This window comes from Sinohyriopsis cumingii, chromosome 12, assembly GCF_028554795.1.
Source record: "Sinohyriopsis cumingii isolate HCF-2022 chromosome 12, ASM2855479v2, whole genome shotgun sequence".
Classification (NCBI taxonomy): domain Eukaryota; kingdom Metazoa; phylum Mollusca; class Bivalvia; order Unionida; family Unionidae; genus Sinohyriopsis; species Sinohyriopsis cumingii.
Genome location: NC_142972.1, coordinates 112990665 through 112997238, shown reverse-complemented (window position 1 = coordinate 112997238; position 6574 = coordinate 112990665).

The window sequence follows — 6574 nt, the reverse complement described above, 5'->3', positions numbered from 1 at the left end:
ACATATGTGCTTATTGATTTCATATTATAGCACATGTAATATTACACACAAATGTATATAAACATTTACTGACTTTACTCAGCTCGACGACACGGCGCTGGTGTGAATATAAGCCGGTTTGCGACCAAAGCGGATTTGTTTGAGTTTACCAGCAAGGTTGTTGGAGTTTACTCAGGTGACCGTATGATGTTTGAAGATCACACTTGACCTTCAAGATATTTTTGTTGAAAGGTGAATTTGTGGATAAAAAAGAAAACCTGGTTGAGCTCATTGAAAACGTAGGAATCAGAGACTCTGGTGTGTCGGTTGCATTTGTAAAAAAGTTATGTTGATGATTCTAATTTAGCACCAAAAAAAAAAAAAAAAACGCGTGGATCAACAACTCGCTGACATACCCCCCCCCCCCCCGCGCCGCTACATATATTATTGTGGGAATATTAATCAAAGAAGGATGAAAATCGATTGACGGGCAAGAATTTGTAAATGGTCGGCATGTTTTAGTTTCTTTTGCCAGTAATGGTTCGGATACACCTAAAAGGCGTATCTTAAGGGTTATCAAGTCTGGTTAATACTTGTCTATCATAACTGGAACATAAGGTCCTTGGGGTCGAATGGGAATGATGATAAATAATCAGCGGTCTCTTGATCATGATTTTGTACCACTCATATCACAGTTTCAGCGGATACATAACCATATTATGTATTACTCATACACAGTTACATTTACAACACTATTAGTTACCAAAGATGAAAATCTGAAGGTATCCATATTTATCCGGACGGGTGCTTTGGTTTCGTTTCAGATTAGATTCTATCATTACTATATAACTTATGGAATTTGTGATGATGAAGTTGCTGAATTTTACCACAGACGTTGTGCTGGACCAGCTAGCAGCGGATATTAACATCAATAACAAGTTCTCGAGGAATATCTGCGTTAAAACGGTGTTACCAAACCATCGTATGAATTGTCGTACAATTTTGTTAAAGAGGCAAGTAGAAAATACTGTTTCGAATCACATTGATATATCCTTACCAACTCGAGGTCAGCATGGAATCATCTCTCGTGCACGTGAAAATGCTGAAATACTAACTGCAGTACCAGGATTGAGAACACTCCAGCATCGTTTCTTCAATGGTGAAGAGGGTTTCACCGATGTATCTACACTAGTAACATTTACCAACGAATATTTTACAAAAACATTTACTCAATTGAGATAAAAACGATTTCGACTGTTATTCGACAAAAACACTTGTTCCGGGAACAGTTATTGTGCAAGATCGATCGTTAGATGTAAATGGTTCTGGCTTAATCGGTGTGTTTTTAAACGATCATATTGCCAGATCACCAGAATGAACAATTGCTGGAGATTCAAGTATTCCCGAAGTAAATGTTTTTATAATGGTATGACGTGTGCCAGTAAAAAGAAATAAAGCGTATTGCGCCTGCGCGTGATGACCACACCGGACAATGTCTGCATGTTTTGCAATTAAAACAGACGATTGTATTAATAATAGCAGAACTATGACGGACCCTCAGTCTTATCGACGTGAAAAACGTAAGTGATGCGGAACAGCAATTGCAAAATGATATTACTAAGAGAACCGCGCTGATCGTGAATTACAACCCCCCGTATTTGATCGTATATGCTATTTGCGGTCTTGCTGAAGTAGCAACTGTTAGTCTTAGTGTGACTGGAATCATGACCAAATCAACCATCGTTGATGCACCAGTCGGTATTATTGTCGGTGCTGTGTCCATAGTAACTGGTGTATGGCTGTGTTAATGTTAGGTATATTAATTTGCGTTGCTTGTTAGTTAACCTTTTACTTTTATTTCATTGGATGCTATTGTAATTTAACATTGTATGTTGGTCTGAACCTTGTCAAAAATCAAGTTTTTATTTGACCTGAATTATTCATTGTTTTAATTCTGTAAACAACTAATACACGGCCAGAATAGTCTCTGTATGGGTTTAATATCAGTATCATTATTAATAGAAGTAAATAGCTTTATTTTGGTCTAGGTTCTTGGAATTCCCTTACAATTTACCTGATGCAGTCCATGTTATATATTATAATTTTAGTAACCGACTTTCTAATAATAACTAAAATTTTATTTTGTAAACATTAAGAAGTTTCGAGAAGATTAGTTTCTATCTGGTAATTTTAAAAAAAAATTTAAATGGAAAATGCTCATTTTACACAGAGGTCACATAGAAGACTACATAATCTTATTAGTGCAAAAAATTATTAATTCTTACTTTAAGACCTAACAGAACCTTTTATTATTGTTGTGTCTAGAAGATTATTTGAGCTTGAACTTATTTCTTCAAATTATTCAAGTGACAATTCTCTGGAAATACAGAGTGCTCATAAAAAAGAATATTCTTGGACAAAGACATCCACTGGCATTTATAGTGAGTTCAAACCTGGAATTACTGTGATCCATCAAGACAGTTGGCACATCAACACTTTACAAACCATCACATGCACATCAATACTTTCTGCATTGGCTTAATTTGATTTCCACTCATGTTTATTCAGAACTTTCATTATTAGAACTTGTTCCGTAATTCTAGCATTATTTGGGATTAATTCACAATACCATAATTTTTTTTTTCTTCACATTTTTCTTCACACTTTCACTTTGTATTCTAGGGAAAATATTATTTGTTGAATTTTACAAAATATATTGCACTTCACTTTTTTCTGTTACTTATTTTAAGACCAAAAAGTCGTAATACATGTATACTAGCAAATTAATTTCGATGCGACTGTATTCACGAATTATAATGTACTCCAATTGGTTGTGGCCACACAAAACAGTCTCAATATGATCAGAAAGCTGTATTCAGTTGCAGTCGTGGATAAAATAATGAATGCTGATGAGTTTGAGACTGTACTGGCAAAAATGGAAAATCACAGACTGTTACGGGCACAAATAAGAAACAGCGTGGATTTACAAAAGATCAAGACAGAATTTTAAAAACAAATCTTCCAATAAACGGTTCCAGTAAACATATAATTTCTCTCAACAGCAGACTCCAGTACCTGCATCAAATGGTTCCAGCAAAAATACAGTTTCTCTCCACACAGCTACATCAAATGGTTCCAATAAAAGTATTGTTTCTCTCAGCAACAACAGCTGATATTCCATCACGACTAAACACACATCACCAAAACAAATTATGCGACTGAATCGGTGTTATATGCACTCGTGTGTAGCTGACACACTTGCATGACGACCCAGTAATTAATTCTCATCTATCTACATCATTCCGAATTCCTATGAAAGAAATCAAGGTATATAGGATTAATTACAGAGAATTAGAAATATACACCAAACAGAACGGAAAGTGCTATCCCTGGAGTCTATAGAAGAATGCTTGATAATAGTAGGCAGAATTAATTAATTAATTAATATATATATATATATATATATATATATATATATATATATATATATATATATATATATATGATTTTAAATTGTATGGGTCAGTTAGTAAATAACATTAGATACCTAATTTTGTTCATGATTACAAGTTTGTACTTAAGATAATGTCATTTTGTTTGGTAAACACGTTCTTGTGGCTTTTTTGACCATGTTGTAGAACGTGATGGGATTTGAGGTTTTCCCCATAGGAAAATCAGGTGACCTCATTTCTAATTGGTTAGCTGCTAAAGGACCTGACCTTGCTGACAAGCAGAATATTCTGGAATGATCATTGGACCATCTTCCTGGTTCTGACACTGCACCTTAGTTTTTAACAAAAGGGATGTTTACCAGAGAAATTAGTATACCTCTCTTTAACACCAGTTTCAGTGGTTTCATTTAGCTGTGTTCAGTTGAGAGGACTTATTTAAGGATTTAGATAACTTATTCACTGGAATTACAGGGTGTTCATAAACTTTGGATTAAATAGCTGTGATGGAATTACTGTGAATTCATTTAAAGACATTTTGGATTATATCATTCTGATACATTAAGACTGTTATCACATCAAACTATTCCAGACTATTGGCACATCAGTACAATAGATGCACTTCATTTGGAACACCACTGGAACTCAATTGGAATATTTGATACTTTTGGACTTGTGATAGAACTTTTAGACTATTTAGGATCTCATTTACCATATTGTAAGTTCTTTTTAACTTTTTACTTTGTATTTGATGAAAAGAGATTTTTTGTTCAATTATACAAAACGTTGGTTTTCACTCTTTTCTTTTTCTTAGTTTAAGACCTTAGAGTCATAACAACATACACTAATTTACAAAAAGGACAAGTCATTTATACAAACAGCATTATCTCATGGATGTCTCCCTGTCCTAGGGAGTCAGCTTTGATTCATAACTTAGAAATTGTTCATAGCCCTGACCGTAAAGTACATGCATTTACTTGGACTCCTGTGTCTATCTTTAAACCCCGAGGCCCTTGAGCCTAGAGTTATAACTTGGAAGCCACTGCGATTCTCACCCATGGGAATTGCAGTAGCTCTGTGTTTAATGCATTGGACTGATGACCAGAAGGTTGTGGATCTGTTTGCTGCCATCTGATCGGCATAGGTCCACTACTGTATTATAGATGCATTACATTATTCAGACAAGGGGATACAAAGCATTAGCAAATTCCCACACAGCTTTTTCCCATATAAAAAAATAATATTGTGCAATAAGGACACACAATACTTTTGACTGGCTGGGTAAGCCTGCATTTTAAGGTGTTTAAGTCATGTGAATGGATTATGAATTGTACCACATAAAGTGACCTGGATAAATTATGAATTGTACCCCAAAGTTACTTGCATTAATTACGAATTGTACCCCATAAAGTCACCTGAATGGATTATGAATTGTACCCCATAAAGTCACCTGAATGGATTATGAATTGTACAACATAAAGTCACCTGAATGGATTATGGATTGTACTCCATAAAGTCACCTGAATGGATCATGGATTGTAATCCATACAGTCACCTGAATGGATTATGAATTGTACCCATAAAGTCACCTGAATGGATTATGATTTGTACCTCATAAAGTTACCTGAATGGATTATGAATTGTATCCCATAAAGTCACCTGAATGGATTATGAATTGTACCCTATACAGTCATTTGTATGAATCATGAATTGTACCCCATAAAGTCACCTTAATGAATTATGAATTACACCCCACAGTCACCTGAATGGAATATGAATTGCACCCCACAGTCACCTGAATGGATTATGAATTGTATCCCATAAAGTCACCTCAATGGATTATGAATTGTACCCCATAAAGTCACTTGAATAAATCATGAATTGCACCATAAAGTCACCTCAATGAATCATGAATTGTACCGCACAAAGTCAAATAAATGGATTATGAAATGTACCACACAAAATCACCTAAATGGGGTATGCATTGTACCTAATAAAGTCACTTGAATGGATTATGAATTGTACCCCACAGTCACTTGAATGAATTATAAATTGTACCCCATAAAGTCACCTCAATGAATTATGAATTGTACCCCATAAAGTTACCTGAATGGATTATGAATTTTACCCCATAAAGTCAACTGAATGGATTAAGAAATGTACCACATAAAGTCACCTAAATGGATTATGAATTGTACCACATAAATTCATCTGAATGGATTCTGACCTGTACCCCATAGTCACCTGAATGAATTATGAACTGTACCACATAAAGTCACCTGAATGGATTATGAATTGTACCTCATAAAGTCACCTAAATGGCTTATGAATTGTACCCCATAAAGTCACCTGAATGAATTATGAATTGTGCCCCATAAAGTCACCTGAATGAATTACGAGTGTGTGATTTGGATTTTTGATGTAGCTTTAACAATTTTTCAGTCACATCTCTACGATATCTGCAGTGTGACAGTTTATAGTGATGTCTAGCACTGCAGCATCATGCAGCAGGCATGTAGCATGATGTCCCACTCAGTCACATTATCCTGACACCAGGCCAACCAGTCCTAACACTAACCTCTTAATGCTGAGTGCCAAGCCAGGCAGCTATTAGTACCATTTTTGTAAGTCTTTGGTATGAGTCGGCCAAGGATCGAACCCACAACCTCCCACATCATCTGAATGGATTATTAATTGTACCCCATAAAGTCACATGAATGAATTATGAATTGTACTCCATAAAGTCACCTGAATTGATTATGGATTGTACTCCATACAGTCACCTAAATGGATTATGAATTGTACCCCATAAAGTCACATGAATGGATTATGGATTGTACTCCATAAAGTCACCTGAATGGATTATGAAATGTACCACATAAAGTCACCTGAATAAATTATGAATTGTACTCCAAAGTCACTTGCATTAATTATGAATTGTACCCCATAAGGTCACCTGAATGGACTAAGAATTGTACCCTATAAAGTCACCTGAATGGATTATGAATTGTACCCCATAAAGTCACCTGAATGGATTATGGATTGTACTCCATAAAGTCACCTGAATGGATTATGGATTGTACCCCATAAAGTCACCTGAATGGCTTATGAAATGTACCCAATAAAATCACCTGAATGAATTATGA